The 19,080-nt window shown below is 41.0% G+C and overlaps 1 protein-coding gene across 1 annotated transcript in view; it reads left to right on the plus strand.

The window, feature by feature from the left end:
• The window catches only part of ATP2A3 (ATPase sarcoplasmic/endoplasmic reticulum Ca2+ transporting 3), a 221,326-nt gene that overhangs the window by 16,427 nt on the left and 185,819 nt on the right, over positions 1-19,080 (plus strand). The gene's annotated exons all lie outside the window — the stretch shown is intronic.

Consider the following 19,080-nt stretch of genomic DNA (forward strand, 5'->3'; position numbering starts at 1 on the left):
AAACCTGAGGCTGCCAGAAGAAATGAAGTCCATCTGCTCCTGACAGCCAGGCCTTCAGTGTGGCGGCTTTAGAAGGCTATTAACATGCTGATTAACCCATATCTTCAGATTAACCTCCCCTTCTTTTCTTTTTTTTTTTTTTTTTTTCCTTTTTAAGAAGGGGTTGTCTGAATAGTGAACAAACCTTTTAAGACTTTAGGTTGGAGTGATAATGGAGCTTGAGAAAATCATCTAACACTGTAATATTCTGTTTTCTCCTCATGTTACTATTGATGAATCACTATGCATTTATAAAAGTGCACTTGTGGTTCAGAATGAACACCTGACTGAACTGGAGGAGGCAGACCCTAAGCAATTAGGAGTCTCCTCATGCACAAGCTGTTAGTCAAATGCATACACAGATTCAACCTTTGAACTTGTGTTGTTGGTTTAAGCTCTGATACCAGCTTCTTTATAGCCTTACAGTCAGATGTAATACAGGTGCTTCTCCCAAAATTAGAATATCATCAAAAAGTTATTTTATTTCTGTTCTTCAGTACAAAAAGTGAAACTCGTATATTATATATAGTCGTTACAAACAGAGTGATCTATTTCAAGTGTTTATTTCTGTTAATATTGATGATTATGGCTTACAGCCTATGAAAACACAAAAGTCATTATCTCAGTAAATTAGAATACTTTATAACAACAGCTTGAAAAATGTTTTTAAAATCTGAAATGTTGGCCTACTGAAATGTATGTTCAGTAAATGCACTCAATACTTGGTCGGGGCTCCTTTTGCATCAATTACTGCATCAATGCGGCGTGGCATGGAGGCGATCAGCCTGTGGCACTGCTGAGGTGTTATGGAAGCCCAGGTTGCTTTGATAACAATGCAGACGAGCTGAAGGCTGCTGGGTCTGGTGTCCCTCATCTTCCTCTTGACAATACCCCATAGATTCTCTATGGGGTTAAGGTCAGGTGAGTTTGCTGGCCAATTAAGCACAGTGATACGGTTTCTTTTAAATCAGGTATTGGTACTTTTGGCAGTGTGGACAGGTGCCAAGTCCTGCTGGAGAATGAAATTTCCATCTCCAAAAAGCTTGTCGGCAGACTGAAGCATGAAGTGCTCTAAAATTTCCTGCTCTGACTTTGGTCTTGATAAAACACAGTGGACCTACACCAGCAGATGATATGGCTCCCCAAACCACCACTGATTGTGGAAACTTCACACTAGACCTCAAGCATCTTGGATTGTGGCCTCTCCACTCTTCCTCCAGACTCTGGGACCTTGATTTCCAAATGAAATGCAAAATTTACTGTCATCTGAAAACAACACCTTGGACCACTGAGCAACAGTCCAGGTATTTTTCTCCTTGGCCCAGGTAAGGCGCTTCTGGCGTTGTCTATTGGTCATGAGTGGCTTGGCACAAGGAATGCGACACTTGTAGCCCATGTCCTGGCTACATCTGTGTATGGTGGCTCTTGAAGCAATGGCTCCAGCAGCAGTCCACTCCTTGTGAATCTCCCCCAAATTTTTGAATGGCGTTTTCTTAACAATCCTTTCAAGGCTGCGGTTATCCCGGTTGCTTGTGCACCTTTTTCTACCACACTTTTTTTTTCCCTTTCACTCAACTTTCTATTAATATGCTTGGATACAGCACTCTGTGAACAGCCAGCTTCTTTAGCAATGACCTTTTTGTGGCTTACCTTCCTTGTGGAGTGTGTCAGTGACTGCCTTCTGGACACCTGTCAAGTCAGCAGTCTTCCCCATGATTGTGGAGCCTACTGAAAAAGACTAAGGGACCTTTTTAAACGCTTCGGAAGCCTTTGCAGGTGTTTTTTGTTAATTATTCTAATCTACTGAGGTAATGACTTGTGTTTTCATTGGCTGTAAGCCATAATCCTCAACATTGACAAAAATAAACTCTTGAAATAGATCACTCTCTTTGTAACTACTCTATATAACGAGTTTCACTTTTTGAATTGAAGAACTGAAATAAATTAACTTTTTGATGATATTCTAATTTTGTGAGAAGCACCTGTATGTAGTCCATGTGACTGATTTTCATGGCTTCTCAACATGGCTGAGGTATATATGTAATATGTTGCCCATATAGCATGAGCCTAAATATTGCCTCAAACTATACTATTATGGGCCCAATGTTTTATATGTAACCTGAGAGGGAAAAAAATGGTGACATGCCTTATCGTACAGGTATTTCCCCCTGGAAAGCAGTTTATGCTGAAGTTTAAATAGGACCTGTTATTTTATTCCTGCTGCTCACCTGACTATTCCAGAGATATGGGTCTTTATATTTCGTTTTAATTTGCATGGTCTTTACTAAGGCGCTGTGGCTCACAGGACTCCCTGGGTCGTCTCTTCAGACTGCATTATTGCAAGCGGGCGTTGACACACATCAGTGTGTCCGGTACTTGTGGTGACCGTTTCCACACGTACTGGAGACACTGACACACGCAGACCCATTCAAATCTATTGGTCTGTACACATCAGTGTGTTTTCACGGACCGTTTGTCCATGTGCTCCACACTCTGACATGTCCGTTTGTTTTGTTTTTTTTTTTGCGGATGCGCAGTCCACAAATGTGTCTCACTCTGAACACACACGGATGACATCCGTGTGTCATCAGTGTGACACGTACCGGCGCCTGGGAATCGGCGGTACTGTTAGCTCTATTCCCAAGTGCCAGGTGCTGAACGCTGCCCTCATCATGGTTTCCTGCCGACGCTGTGATCAGCACCAGCAGGGACAATGATGAGGGTAGTAGTAGTCTGCTCCCACAGTGTTCCTGTGTAAAAAGAATAAAATAATCCAAATACTCACCTGTCCTAAGTGTCCCCTACTGTAATCCATGCAACCGATCAGCAGAGGAGCCGTGGAGAATGAGCCGCTCCAGCGAGCGGGCCCCGGAGCTGTGCTCAGTGAGTGACAGTATGCCCATATTAGGGTATGTACACATGATCAGGAGCCGCTGCGGGTTTGATGCTGCGTCTCATGCCCACTATGCATACCTGGGCACCTGCGGATCACCCGTGGAAACTGACATGCGGCGCGTCTTTCCAGACAGCAGCATATCAGTTTGTCTTGCGGGTCCACATGTGGTCTTTCCCCATAGACGTTAGCAGGTGAAAAATAAAATAAAAAATGGCGCAGCTCATTTGCATATTGAGCGGAAGCCACCGGCGGCTATTTCGCTGTGTCGGCGCCGCAGGCGGCTCCAGACAGTGTGCACATACCCTTTAAGAAGACCTGTCACAAATTTGAAAGTGCCAGTTTTTGCTCTAATTTGGTTTCCTAGCTTGTTTATTATTTATTTTTTTAAAGGGGTTTTTTGGCAAATGGTCTGAAATTCACTTCTTAAAAAAAAAATTGCCAACCTGAGTCATAAATGAAGTACAAATAAATGTATTTCCACTGGATTACAGGAATGTGGTTTCATATTATGTAAGTGCAAAATGCAATGCCAGACCACAAGATTGCAGAAGTATGGAGAAATAACCTAAGGATAAGATGTAGTATAGATTCATTTAAATGGACACATGAATATGTTCACTTTTTTTTTTTTTTTTTTTTTTTTAGTTGGTTATTTAAAGAATGTGGATTTTTTTTTTCTCGTAATATTTGTAATGTTTTATTAAGTTTAAAGTTGGAATGAGGGCAGGAAATGGCAGAAAATGTTAAAATCTCATCACTCACCTGTTCAATCTCTGGATGTTTCAGCATTGCACTCCAGTCTGACTTGGCTAGGCAGCAATTGTGTAATGTACACACTGCACATGACTGCAGAAGCCAACCCCTGAACTAGTCATATGGTATTTCTGTACATGTCTGTATTATGGAGATATTTCCACTGAAAGCAGTTCCTCCAGGAGAGAGTACCTCCTCATACGGCATCCAGTAGAGTGTATAACAAATTGGATTCTATATGAATCTGAGAATGGGAAACTCTACATGTCTGACATGAAATTGGACCATACAGACATACAGTAGGTTAGGCTTCTTTGGGCAGTATATTTTCTCTGCACCCAACAAGTTATACTGTAAAGAGTTTAACATTACATTCCGGCCATTCAAATGCTATTTCTGCTTGCATTGTAAAACGCACAGAAATCCAGTGACCCACCCCACAACGAATTGCGTCGCTTGCCACTGACAACTTAGATGCCATGGTCGCTGTTCACTTGGCATCTAAAAGCTTGGCTCCAATCAAAACCATTACAGGTTTGGCATCTAAAAGGCTAGCTCCAATCAAAACGATTACTAGCAGGTTACTAGTATAGAGCCACCCCATACATAAGGCTGCTTGGCATAAATCCTCACAACCTCTGCTGTACATATATTTGATGGATTCCGGAAGAAGTGAGCCAGTGCCATAAAGGGGACAGATTCTGTCTGATTCTTCCAGAATGTTTACCTAATGTGTAGGCACCTTGAAGGTATTGTCTAAACATCTTAAATGTCACAAAGACTGTAGTTTGATAACCCGGGGCTAGGGGCTCCTTCCCTATTCCCAAAGCTAGGGGCACCCTTGCTATTCCTGCTTCTCGGATTACTTCTAATGGTGAAGACGTCAGGGCCACGTACCTTGCTGAGTTCCTGAGTCAGCCCTTATCTGTCCCCTCCCCTACCCAGGGAAGTGGGGAGTAGTTATATAAAAGCATAACCAGACTAACAAGGAAAGTCGTACAGGGATAAATGAAAATGCCAATCATACAACTATGCACTCAGAGTGGAACACCAGGAAGTAAAAAGGAAGGTGAAAAATAACTAATGGATCATGAGGATAGGGAAAAAAAAACATAGGACAGGATACACAGAGACAGATCACCTTTGTCTTTAGAACAACACTCCAAATGCCCCCTCAACAAACACCTCCAACTCCCCACCAGGTAGTATTAAACACTGGCAATCCTGATTGCCAGAGCCCATTATAAATAGCAGAGGGGAGTGGCCAATACTGAACAGCTGAGATCCTCAAAGCAGGAAATCTTCAGAGACTCTCAACTGATCAGCTTTAACCCCTGCACTGATAGCAGAAACCTGCACCATTTAATATGAAGGTGAAGTGCTTCTAATTAGTGCAGTGTATGTGGAATCAGACACTGTGATCTTCTGGCCCCTCTTTGTCGCAGTAGACCCGTGACACTATTTCTTTAAATGTGAAAAGTGCTTGTAAGAACAAACCACCTTAAAATTTACCTTTACTAAAAGTCCTCTGTTTTCAAACTCTGGGATTTTTATCTTTATCGTTCACTGCTCATTGCCTATGTTACCGGCATCTACTGCAATTTAGGCAGTCCTAGGCAAGGATCGTGCGTTTTCAAGCTGTTTGCTAAACAGCTTGCAAACAAACATATGTCTGAAGCTTTGCAGACCGCTGGATACAGAGAGCCTCAGTGCCTCTTGCAACATTGGAGCGTGCAGAGTTCAGACCAGCAACATAGACCATGAGTGCTTCACCTGCAGCAGGTAGAAGGAAGGTAGAGGAGCAGTACACACTTGAAGCAGATTATACATCCCCTTTAGCAGCATACATGTAATGTTGAGATTTGCATTTCTGTCTCATGCCATGTTAGGTATTGGAGATGTTTGACAAATCAGTGTCAGTATGCTGAGCAGGAACTGTTTTAGTACATCATACAAATTTATATTTTTTCCTGCTTGAATTGTTTCTATGGTAACTTAAGGTCTGTATGGACACTACTAAGCCCTAATACTAAACACAAAGCATTTTTTTACACTAACAGACAGGTGGTGTGTCTTCTTATGCATACTACTTTGCCAGTTATGCACTGTACAGTCGACTAAATGGAGCACAGTGACCTGGGTTATTATTACCATCTGCCTTCATCAGCCTTATAATTAATGTTTAGTAACCTCATAACAAAGACCACCGCATGTGTAGTTAACTCTTGTACTCTTCTTAAAAGCTTTGTATTGTCACTTTTTTGTGATCATAAACTTAAAGGGGTTGTGCACTACTAGGACAATCCATTCAATTTGAGTATTTGCCCCCATTAAAATATAAATACCTATACTCTCCTCCCGTGCCGGCACCGTTCCAGCGGTGTCTGCACTCTCACTCCTGGGACTTGCGTAAGGTTGTTAGATCCAATCAGCTCTGGTGTCACTGTCCCCGCCTTTGGATGTAGAGAATCAAGAGGAAGTCAGAGCTGCGGCTGGCCGCTCACCTCCTTTTCATTACTCGTATGTCCAAAGGCGGGGACAGGGACACCAGAGCTGATTGGATCTAACAACCTTACGCAAGTCCCGGGAGTGAGAGTGCAGACACCGCTGCAACGGGGCTGACACGGGAGGGGAGTATAGGTGTTGCTATTTTAACAGGGGCAAACATTCAGATTGACAAGGGGCTGTTTTAGTAGTGGGCACTGGGCTATCCCTTTAAATAATTGTTCTCTCCAAGGATGTTCTAATTTTATAAAATTCAGACACTATTACTGTGCAAAAGGAAGAGAAATTTAATACAAAAAATGTCAGCTTCATTATTATGTCTCCGACTCCAAGGTAGAAGAAGAATTCCCCCCCCCTTATGAGATCCCTTCTTTTCCAGATTAGTTTCCGGTTAAATGACTGTGAATAAAGGTGAAGAAGAGAAGCCCCTTTGGCTGTCTTGGCACATCCTACACTCCGTACACCTGCTATATAGGGACCTGCAACACCGCTTCAAGTGAATGAATGAGGTTGCGTTGCATTTTTCCTCAGCAGCATGTGGATAGTAGTGGCACTAAACATCTGGGTCCCTAGCAGTTATTTTCGCCTTTAAAAGATATATTTTTCTTTTATGAGCAGGAAGCTTGCACAGGCAGTGACTTGCTACAAATTTTTAGTTTGGCACAATTTATACCAAAATCTAGCACAAATACCTTGATTCAGCCAAGCCACTCTTCCCATGTGCTTCCAGGGTCCCTATTAATTTTAACCCCTCCCCCACAAGGCCATTTTTTTTTTTGTCTGTGTGTTTTCCTCCCCTTCTTCCAAAAGCCATAATGTTTTATTTTTCCATCCATATAGCTGTATGAGGGCTTATTTTTTGTGGGTCTAGTTGTAGTTTTGGTTGACACTATTCAGTTTGCCACAGAACGTACGGGAACAGATTCTAAGTGCGGTGAAATTGTGAGGGGAAAACAACCCAAAAAAACACAATTTGGATGCTGTTTTTTGGGAAATGTTTTGACTTTGTACATTCTGTGGTATAAATGAACTGGAATCCTGATTATCCTTGTCAGCACAATTACAGTGATGCCTTATTTATCTATTTTTTGTGAATTTTTTTTTTTATCATTTTTTGGTTGATGGAGTTGTGCGAGGGCATATTTTTTTGTTGTGACGTAAGCTAGCTGATGTTTTTAATACCATTTTGAGATGGATATGCAATTTTGATCGCTGCTTATTCCATTGTTTTACAACATAGCAAATTAAAAAAACCTCACATTTGGTGTTTCTAAATTTTTAGTTTTACAGCGTTAACCGATCGGGTTGATTTTATATTTTGATAGCTCAGGCCTTTATGGATTCAGTGATGCCACATGGGATATTTTTCTTTTTAATGTTCATTTTAAATGTGGGGAATAAGGGGGTGGTTCAAGTGTTTTGCTTTTTAAAAAAAACAAAACAAAAAAAAAACCAAAAAACTTTATTACTGGATACAGTCGACGGGCGCATAGAATGATGCACCCCCATGTTGCCCTGCTGGCGATGCTGCTGTAAGAGAGAACCTGTTGAATGCCACTGTCTAACCATCACACCTACAGACATTAGAGAGAGATTCTGACTGTGGCATGCAGCCATCATCTGCCGGGTATGGGGTCGGCTCAACTTGTGAGCTCACTCTATACACCTGTTCCTGACTTGCGTCGTACATGTGTGGTAGATGTTGGGAATGGGTAATTATAACAAATCTAATTTTGAATAATGAGCTACATGTACGCTCAAGAACAATTCTACCCAGAATGAATTGAATGACCTTTTAAGAAGATTCTTTTAAAGCAGATTCTGAACACAAACAATAGTGACCATAGGCAGAAGAGGGCCCTTCTGCTAGAATAATATTTGGGCACTTTTCAGCCCAGTAGCTCACTATAACGCACAATTCCAACTGCTTAGGAGGTAGAAATGGGCCCCCTCACCTCTTGGGCCCCTGACAGATTGAACCAATGGTATGTCCAACCCTGACCAAAAGGGGAAATAGGATTTTTGTGCAGTCTTCTGTTCTAGAATTTCAAGCCCTTTTTCTTGCATTCACTTCACTTCTGTAAGGAAGACCAGAAATTGATACCAATTATTAAAATTGCATAGAATGGACATTAGAGTTACAATAAAGTAGTGGTATGCGTCAATTGTGATAGTCTTCCTTTGCCATCTCATAATGCCACAGTGGCCCACCTTACCCCCGCTGTGCTATAGAACACCGGTGACTGTCTGTCCGCAGTTTCTAACATCATGTCCGCTCTCTATCTGAAACTCAACCTTTCCAAAACTGAACTACTTCTCCCACTGTTTACTTACCTCCCCAAATCTGACATCTCTCTCTCAATCAGTGGCATCACAATAACGCAGAGCCAGCAGGCACGCTGTCTAGGTGTTATGTTTGACACCAATCTTTCCCTCGCCTCCCATATACAATCTCTTGCCCACTCTTGTCGCTTGCACCTGAACAACATCTCTAGAATTCGCCCCCTTCCTCACCATGGAAGAAAAAAACCCTCACTGTTGCCCTGATCCACTCCCGCCTTGACTACTGTAATTCTCTTATTAATTAACCTCCCCCTCACTCGATTTTCCCCTCTCCGGTCCATCTTTAATGCTGCAGCCAGTATCACCTATGTGGCTAATCATTACTTGGACACTTCCACTCTGTGCCAGTCATTGCACTGGCTGCCCATACATTATAGGATCCTATTTAAGTTGCTTGTTCTCATTCACAGAGCCCTCCACAGTGCAGCACCCCCCACTACTTTCGACTAACATCTGCACTAATCTGTACCTCCTACTCCTTGCTCCAAGACTTCTCCCGAGTTGCATCTATTCTTTTGAATGCTCTACCCCTAGAAATTAGGATGAACCACAACTTTACAGTTTCAGGTGCTTCCTAAATACCAGGGCTGTGGAGTTGGACTCGGTTCCCATTTTGGTGGAGTCGAAGTTGGTCTAAAATAGACTGACTCCGACTCCTAAAATATATAATAAATTGGGTACAGTAGTTGAATGCAGTTTGTGGGGAATATTTTTTTCATAAGAATTTGGGAAAGTTATGAAGTGTCCTATAAATGTCTGTCCTATTCCTGATCTAAGGGTCTAGACTTTTAGCTGAGAAAAATGTGTCCTACCGTAAATGTATCACTTAAACATGAGCCATGTATGAGGAAGTTTGAGTCGTGATCATGGAAATTGAGGAGTCTGAGTCGAAGGTTTGGCTTACTGACTCCACAGCCCTGCTAAAAACACATCTCTTTAGGGCACCCTATCACTTTCCCTAATAAAAGTCCTTTTTATATATAGCCCATTCACTATTTCTCTGAACATAATTCTCCATCAAGTTCCACCGCACCCAAAACCACTACAATATTTTGGCTGGTGATGAGCTCATGCAGCCTTTATCTATCCCTCATCCCCTCAAGATGGCCGGACCATCATTGTAAATAAGCCATTGTACTTTGTGTCACCCCCTACTTCATTGTAGATTGTAAGCTCTAACCAGCATTATTTTTGCTTTAATTATTGTATTATCTTTAATTATGTTACTTATGACTGTTGTATATGAACCTCTGAATTGTAAAACGCTGCGGAATATGTTGGCGCTATATAAATAAAGATTATTATTATTATTAGTGCAGTCTGTGTAGCGGTTTTTGTGAGTTTTATGTATGGATTTCGTCATTGTAAAGATCATTCTTTGAATATCTAAATTTGTAAAACCCATTTAGTTAGTAACACCGTATGTTAAAGATGTATACATGCAGACCTGTAGTTTAGAAAAAAAAATTAGTAGAATGCATAAGTGTTTTTTTTTTTTTTTTTATATCCTTTAAAAAGTGCCACAAATTGATAGCAATAATAAGTCTTCATTTTCAGGAGGCTTCAGATACAGTTTGCAAGATTCAGGTTTGTGTAAATTAGAATGCAAATAAATTGATATTACACAAGTTGCTTAGCAACATGTAGCTTGAGCCTGAGTAACGCAAAGGTTCAACATGCTGTCTTTTATTAAAGTTTACAGCTTTATTTTATGTGTTCATGTACAGGATGTTACCAGCAAAATAAACGACAATTATCTTTTACAAGGTAGCAAAATGCTCATTTTAACATGTTCACTAGTCGGAGCTGCTCCATGTTTATGCTTCTAATCCATGAGACATTATATTCAAGTCAGTGGCAAAGTAAGCTGCCAATCAATCTTTTTTATCTACATCAAGATCTGTCTCCATGCATACCGTTTTGATGTAGTTTGTTTATGCCAATTTTGAAGCCAAAACATAAAGTGGATTAAAAATAGTTTAATTTTTTCTAAATCATTCCCCTCCCATTATAATCCACTCCTAACGTTGCCATAAAAAAACTGCATTAAAAGGTCATGTTTTTTTTTTTGTTTTTTTTTTGGGTGCTTCATTTGCATTATTACATAATTGTCATAGCTGTAGAAAGACACAAACCTTATACAGTTGAAGCCATAAGTTTAAATAAACTATATAAGGAGACACATATGCATGTTTTTCTCAATATCTGACATGAAATCAGAATAAACCTTTCCTGTTTTAGGTCAATTAAGATTACCATAACTTTTAATATTTGCCAAATGCGAGAATATTGAGAGAGAATGTTTTAAGGCATTTTTATTTACTGCAAAGTCAAAAGTTTACATGTACTAAGATTACTATGCCTTTAAACCATTCTGAACTGCCCATATGATGAGGTCATGTGTTTGGAAGCTTCTGATAGTTTTTTTGGCAACATCTGAGTTAAAGACACACCTGTGGATGTATTTTAATGCATCAGAAAATAGGAGGAATGATCCAGCGTATCAGGCTATAAACTTGAATGAAACATAGCTTTTAATGAGCCCAAAAAAATGCCACCATAATAAGTCTTAATGCACACAAGGATCACAGCTGTCTTGACCTGCGCGTTTCGATGTGCAGTCTTAATCATGGTCCGGATACGCTGGATCATTGCTCCTATTTTCTGATTCATGAACCAGGCTGCGCTGGCTGGATACGAGCGAGGCTGAGACTGCACCACACCCCAATGGTGAGCGGACTTTACTTACTTTTTTTTTTCTTGTATTTTAATACACACCTGAAACCAGGGCTGTGGAGTCGGTAAGTCAAACCTTTGACTCCGACTCCTCAATTTCCATGACTCCGACTCTCTCATACATGGCTCATGTTTAAGTGCTAAATTTACTGTAGCATAGATTCATTTCAGCTAAAAGTCTAGACCCTTAGATCAGGAATAGAACAGACATTTATAGGACATTTCATAACTTTCCCAAATTGTTATGGAAACCTTTCTAGCACATCCTGCATTGAACTACTGTACCCAATTTATTATACATTTTAGGAGTCTGAGTCGGTCCATTTTATATCGACTCCCAACTCCGACTCCTCCAAAATGGACTGCGACTCTGACTCCACAGCCCTGCCTGAAACACACTGCTTCTTTGTGTTGCATCATGCGGAAAGTCTAAAGAAATCCGCCAAGATATCAGGAAGAGCTTTGTGGACTTGCACAAGTCTGGCTCATCCTTGGGTACAATTTCAAGATAACTGAAGGTGCCTCGTTCATCTGTAGAAACAACTATACGCAAGTACAAACAAGATGGGAATGTCCAGCCATCATACCGCTCAGGAAGGAGACTGGTTCTGTGTCCCAGAGATGAACGTGCTTTGGTCCGACATGTGCATATCAACCCAAGGACAAAAGCAAAAGACCTCGTGAAGATGATGGCGGAAGCTGGTAAGATTGTGTCAATATCTACAGTGAAACGAGTGCTGCATCAACATGGGCTGAAAGGCCACTCTGCCAGGAAGAAACCATTACTCCAAAAGAAAGATTAAAAAAAAGCCAGATTAATGTTTGCAGATGCTCACAGGAACAAAGACCTTAATTTTTGGAGACATGTCCTGTGGTCTGATGAAACTAAATTTTAACTTTTTGTGCATAATGACCATCGTTCCGTTTGGAGGAAAAAGAGAAGCTTGGAAGCCTAAGAACACCATCCCAACTGTGAAACATGGGGGTGGCAGCATCATGTTGTGTGGTTGTTTAGCTGCAGCAGGGACTGGTGCACTTCACAAAAGTTTAAGGGTAATGGTTTTATATTTAGTTGACAAAATGGATTTACTAATATTGTATAGGGGGTCTTCTGGAAGAATACCGAGAGGTGTCAATTGGGATACCTCAGTCTAGAGAGCCAAACCTCAGGAATTATTCAGCTTAGTTATAATCACCATCTGCACACATTCTATGTACTGTATGGAGAGGGTAGCTACAGACACAGGATATTTCAAATGCAAGGTCCTGGCCCCTAAATTAGCCCACTGTCCAGTCAAACGGCAATCTTTAAATTGGCCAATCTAGGTTGTCTTGGAAATATGAGTCCAGGACAGGCATATAAAAGACTAGATGGTGGCCCGATTCTAACGCATCGGGTATTCTATAATATATGTATGCGGCCGACCGGGTGCGACTAATCAGCGAAGCAGTGTTTAAATGGGTTGTGCACTACTTTAAATTAACCCCCCAATGTATCCCCCCGGGGCCCCTAATGAATTTTGTAATTACGTCAAGTTGTCAATACTGTTTGTGACAACATCGCTGACCACGCACAGCCAGCACGTAATTCCCCCGGCTGCAGCCGGCTCTTGCTTCCGCTTACATCACGACTATTTGCGGCTGCCGCCAGGGGTCTCCTGTTCCGCGTACCATGGTGAATGAAACGTGACAGAAGTACGTCACACTCTGACTGACCGTGTTTAGTAAACATGGACAACTGCAGGGAATTTGTATGTTCTCCCCGTGTTTGCGTGGGTCTCTTCTGGGTTCTCTGGTTTCCTCCCACACTCCAAAGACTTACTGATGGGGAAATAAGATTGTGTGCCCCAATGGGGACAGTGATGACAAGATTAGTAACGTGCTGTGAAATATGATTGCGCTAGAGAAGTAAGCAAAATTAAATGTGCTCCAGAGGATTTAAGAGGAGGCTGTCTCTTGTGTCTGGGCCAAAGCAAAAGTGGGGCTACTGGAACCAGTGACCAGCTGTGAGATCAGGCCATTGGTGGAGCTTTCATAAAATAGATTAAGTGTAGTGTAGAGCGAGTATGTTCTATTAACCCTTTCGCCGAGTATGCTCAGGCCGAGCTCCGAGTATTTATAGCTGCTCGGTGATATGGTTGAATCGCTCCCGTGTGCATGGTTTGCTACTGTTTGACAGTTTTATTACATGTGAGGAATGTCTATTTCTTACACATTCCTCACATGTAATAAAACTGTCACAGTTGCAAATCATGCATACAGGAGTGATTCAACCATATCACCGAGCAGCTACAGTGGTGGCCAAAAGTATTGGCACCCCTGCAATTCTGTCAGATAATACTCAGTTTCTTCCTGAAAATGATTGCAATCACAAATTCTTTGGTATTATTGTCTTCATTTAATTTGTCTTCAATGAAAAAACACAAAAAGAATTGTCCTAAAGCCAAATTGGATACAATTCCACACCAAACCTAAAAAAGGGGGTGGACAAAAGTATTGGCACTGTTTGAAAAATCATGTGATGCTTCTCTAAATCGTGTAATTAACAGCACCTGTAACTTACCTGTGGCACCTAACAGGTGTTGGCAATAACTAAATCACACTTGCAGCCAGTTAACATGGATTAAAGTTGACTCACCCTCTGTCCTATGTCCTTGTGTGTACCACATTGAGCATGGAGAAAAGAAAGAAGACCAAAGAACTGTCTGAGGACTTGAGAAACCAAATTGTGAGGAAGCATGAGCAATCTCAAGGCTACAAGTCCATCTCCAAAGACCTGAATGTTCCTGTGTCTTCCATGCGCAGTGTCATCAAGAAGTTTAAAGCCCATGGCACTGTGGCTAACCTCCCTAGATGAGGACGGAAAAGAAAAATTGACAAGGGATTTCAACGCAAGATTGTGCAGATGGTGGATAAAGAACCTCGACTAACATCCAAACAAGTTCAAGCTGCCCTGCAGTCCGAGGGTACAACAGTGTCAACCCGTACTATCCGTCGGCGTCTGAATGAAAAGGGACTGTATGGTAGGATACCCAGGAAGACCCCACTTCTTACCTCGAGACATAAAAAAGCCAGGCCGGAGTTTGCCAAAACTTACCTGAGAAAGCCTAAAACGTTTTGGAAGAATGTTCTCTGATCAGATGAGACAAAAGTAGAGCTTTTTGGGAAAAAGCATCAACATAGAGTGTACAGGGAAAAAAAAAAAAAAGGCATTCAAAGAAAAGAACACGGTCCCTACAGTCAAACATGGTATAGGCTCCCTGATGTTTTGGGGTTGCTTTGCTGCCTCTGGCAGTGGACTGCTTGACCGTGTGCATGGCATTATGAAGTCTGAAGACTACCAACAAATTTTGCAGCATAATGTAGGGCCCAGTGAGAAAGCTGGGTCTCCCTCAGAGGTCATGGGTCTTCCAGCAGGACAATGACCCAAAACACACTTCCAAAAGCACTATAAAATGGTTTTAGAGAAAGCACTAGAGACTTCTAAGGTGGCCAGCAATGAGTCCAGACCTGAATCCCATAGAACACCTGTGGAGAGATCTCAAAATGGCAGTTTGGAGAAGGCATCCTTCAAATATCAGGGACCTGGAGCAGTTTGCCAAAGAAGAATGGTCTACAATTCCAGCAGAGCATTGTAAGAAACTCCTTGATGGTTACCGGAAGCGGTTGTTCGCAGTTATTTTGGCTAAAGGTTGTGCAACCAAGTATTAGGCTGAGGGTGCCAATACTTTTGTCTGGCCCATTTTTGGAGTTGTGTGAAATGATCAATGATTTGATTTTTGCTTCATTCTCTTGTGTTTTTTTTCTTTGCAAACAAATTAAATGAAGATAATAATACCATAGAATTTGTGATTGCAATCATTTTCAGGAAGAAACTGAGTATTATCTGACAGAATTGCAGGGGTGCCAATACTTTTTGGCCACCACTGTATAAATACTCGGAGCTCGGCCCGAGCATACTCTTGCAGAACATACTCTCTCAACACTAATTAAGGCTGAGTTCACACGATGCGTTTTTGCAGTTGCGGAAACGCATGGTAGAAGGGCAGCAATGTTCCCCAATTGAAATCCGCATGTGCTGTGCCCATGATGCGGATTTCTCCGCAGCGTAAACGCTGCGCTCAAAAATCCGCAGCATGTCAATTCATTTTGCGGAAACGCTGCTTTTTTGGCGCCATTGACTTGCATTAGACCGCATGGAATCCGCATCACTGTATATGTTGATGCGCATTCCATGCGGTCTAATGTGCGGATGGTACCCGGGTGTGGATGAGAGGACTCTCATCCAGACCCAGGTACCATTTAAAAAAAAAAGAATAAAAAAAAAAAAATATATATATATATATATATATATATATATATATATATATATATATATATATATATATATATATATATATATATATATATATATATATATATATATAATATAATATAATATAATATAATATATACTCACCTTCTGACGGTCCGCGCAGCGCTCCTGCTTGGTTCCCGGCACTTCGTGGTTGAATGAAGAAGGACCTTCGCTGACGTCAGAGTCATGTGACGGGTCACGTGACGCTGACGTCGGCAGGTCCTTCAGTCTTCACTGCCGGTAGCCGGGACCGTGCGAAGCAGGACACCGGGGGCCATCAGAGGGTAAAGTATATACTTATTTTTTCTTTTTTGACATTCACACACTATATAAATCCATGCTGTTTGGATTTATATAGTGTGAAGTTGACAAGCACTTTCCAAGTGATGCTAAAATCGCTTGGGAAGCGCTTGTCAACCCGCATGCGGAAATGAAAGTGAAGACCGCTTCATTTCCGCATGTCCGTGGCAGGAAACCGCATGTACAATCCGCATGCGTTTTTTCCTGCCAGGGAGATGCAGAAATGCTCAGGAAAAAATCCTGAGCATTTCTGCATCGTGTGCACATACCCTAAGTGCAATTCATCTCAGTTTAAAAATCCAAACTACTTCTTATTTGTAGTCTAACCATACGGTTTAAATTCAAAGCATTATGATGGCCAGGTTTGCAGTTTACTTATTACATAAGCTATAACAATAGACATCTAACATACTTCTCAGTTCTGACAGCATATTAGATCCATGTACACATGCATAACTATTTGCATTTTAGAATCATTACAGTGGAAACTATTAGGGTATGTGCCCAAGATCTGTAGTAGCGTTTTGGACACAGCTCACCTGCGCTGCGTAAACGCTGCGCTCCACATTACAAGCACAGTAGGTGGGATTTATAGAAATCCCATGCCCATTGTGCTTCAATTTTATGCTGCGTAGTTAAACCCATAGCGATTCATTAGATGCATTAAATCTGCTTGGTTCAGTGAAGACAAGCGGATTTACACATGTGGTCAAAATTGTTGGTACCCCTCGTTTAATGGAAAAAAAACAAACCACAATGGTCACAGAAATAACTTGAATCTGAAAAAAATAATATTAAATTAAAAATGTGAAAATGAACAAATGAAAGTCAGACATTGCTTTTCAACCCTGCTTCCACAGAATTTCTGACCTGCACAGAAATGATGGTACCCCTGAAAATAATGTGACAAAAGGGACATGTTAAATCAGGTTGTGTAAACTAATTAGCATCACAGGTGTCTACAATCTTGTAATCAGTCAGTGGGCCTGTATATAGGGCTACAGATACTCACTGTGCTGTTTGGTGACATGATGTGTACCACACTCAACATGGACCAGAGGAAGCAAAGGAAAGAGTTGTCTCAGGAGATTATAAAGAAAAATATTGACAAGTATGTTAAAGGTTATAAGACCATCTCCAAGCAGCTTGATGCTCCTGTGACTACAGTTGCACATATTATTCAGAAATGTAAGATCCATGGACTGTAGCCCACCTCCCTGGATGTGGCCGCAGAAGGAAAATTGATGACAAATCAAAGAGACTGATAATACAAATGGTAACAAAAGAGCCCAGGATACCTTCTAAAGAGATTAAAGGTGAACTTCAAGCTGAAGGAAAAGGAACATCAGTGTCGGATCACATCATCCGTCGTTGTTTGAGCCAAAGTGGACTTCATAGGAGACGACCAAGGAGAACACCAATGTGGAAAAAAAAAATAATAAAAAAGCCTGACTGGAATTTGCCAAACTACATGTTGACAAGCCACAAAGCTTCTGGGAGAAAGTCCTATGGACAGATGAGACAAAAAATGGAAGTTGTTGGCAAGGCACATCAGCTCTGTTCACAGACGGAAAAATGAAGCATATCAAGAAAAAAACACTGTCCCTACTGTAAAACATGGTGAAGGCTCTGTTATGTTCTGGGGTTGCTTTGCTGCATCTGGCACAGGGTGTCTTGAATCTGTGCAGGGTGCAATGAAATCTCAAGACTATCAAGGGATTCTAGAGAAAAATGTGCTGCCCAGTGTCAGAAAGCTTGGTCTCAGTCGCAGGTCTTGGATCTTGCAACAGGATAATGACCCAAAACACACAGCTAAAAACACTCAAGAATGGCTAAGAGGAAAACATTGGACTATTCTGAAGTGGCCTTCTATGAGCCCTGACCTAAATCCTATTGAGCATCTTTGGAAACAGCTGAAACATGTCGTCTGGAAAAGACAGCCTTCAAACACAAGACAATGGAGCAGTTTGCTCATGAGGAGTGGGCCAAAATACCTGTCGAGAGGTGCAGAAGTCTCATTGACCGTTACAGGAATCGTTTGATTGCAGTGATTGCCTCAAAAGGTTGTTCAACAAAATATTAAGTTATGAGTACCATTATTTCTGTCCAGGCCTATTTCATGAGTTTAATTTTTTTTTTTTAATTCTGTGGAAGCAGGGTTGAAAAGCAATGACTGACTTTCATTTGTTCATTTTCATAGATTTTTAATTTATTACTTTTGTCAGATTCAAGTTATTTCTGTGACCATTGTGGGTTTTCCTTTCATTAAAAGAGGGGTACCAACAATTTTGACCACGTGTGTACCTGCGTGATTAGAACACAGTGTTTTGGAAGCAGCCAAAATACTCTGCTTCCAAAACGCTGCTATTTTCTGATCGTGGGCACATAGCCTTACCATTTACATGCTACAGTGTCTGACATGATCATCTGCCATTGTAGAAATAATCGTTCTGTTACTATAGATGCCTGAAAGCCGTGTTTCTTGTACATCTGTCTACATTTAATGCAAGTCAAAAAGCATGATGATCAGCAGGAAAATGAACTCTAAATTACTCTGGCACAATGTTTTCACGTAGTCTTCCATTTAAATATTGGAAAAAAAAAAAAACTAAAAAAACCCACAGTAATGGTCACACAAATCTGTGACTCCCAAAAATTCTTTGGGATCACAAACTTTTTTTTTTTTTTTTTTAAATTATAAACACATGAATATGGTAACACTGAAATGTGGGGAAAATAATCCTTACACTGAGGCTAATTCCACATGGTTATTAATATCACAACCTCATCCGGTACAGGAAAACATTTCCTAAATAGAACAGTGTACATGCGCTGCATGTGGGAGTAGTAAACTGGAAAAAGCAGAGTAACAGGCCAAAAGGCAAATGTAGCGTTAGAAACATGTTCTGTAATATGCCTGATGTACCAGAACTGTCCATAGCTCAGATAAGCAAATTTATTTTTGGACGAAAGGTTAATAACCTTAACAGGATGAAATATAGCAACTATCAAACAATAAAAAATACACATAAACACCTTATTCAGCTGTAAAATGTATATTAGATATAGTAGAACAAACCTAAACTGTGTAACCTATGTACTAGAGATGATTGAATGTCTTGAAATTCTAATCCCCAAGGTTTGTTCAGTT

The sequence above is a fragment of the Phyllobates terribilis genome, unplaced genomic scaffold, assembly GCF_046119375.1.
Source record: "Phyllobates terribilis strain yellow unplaced genomic scaffold, ASM4611937v1 Scaffold_2__4_contigs__length_985480577, whole genome shotgun sequence".
NCBI lineage: Eukaryota > Metazoa > Chordata > Amphibia > Anura > Dendrobatidae > Phyllobates > Phyllobates terribilis.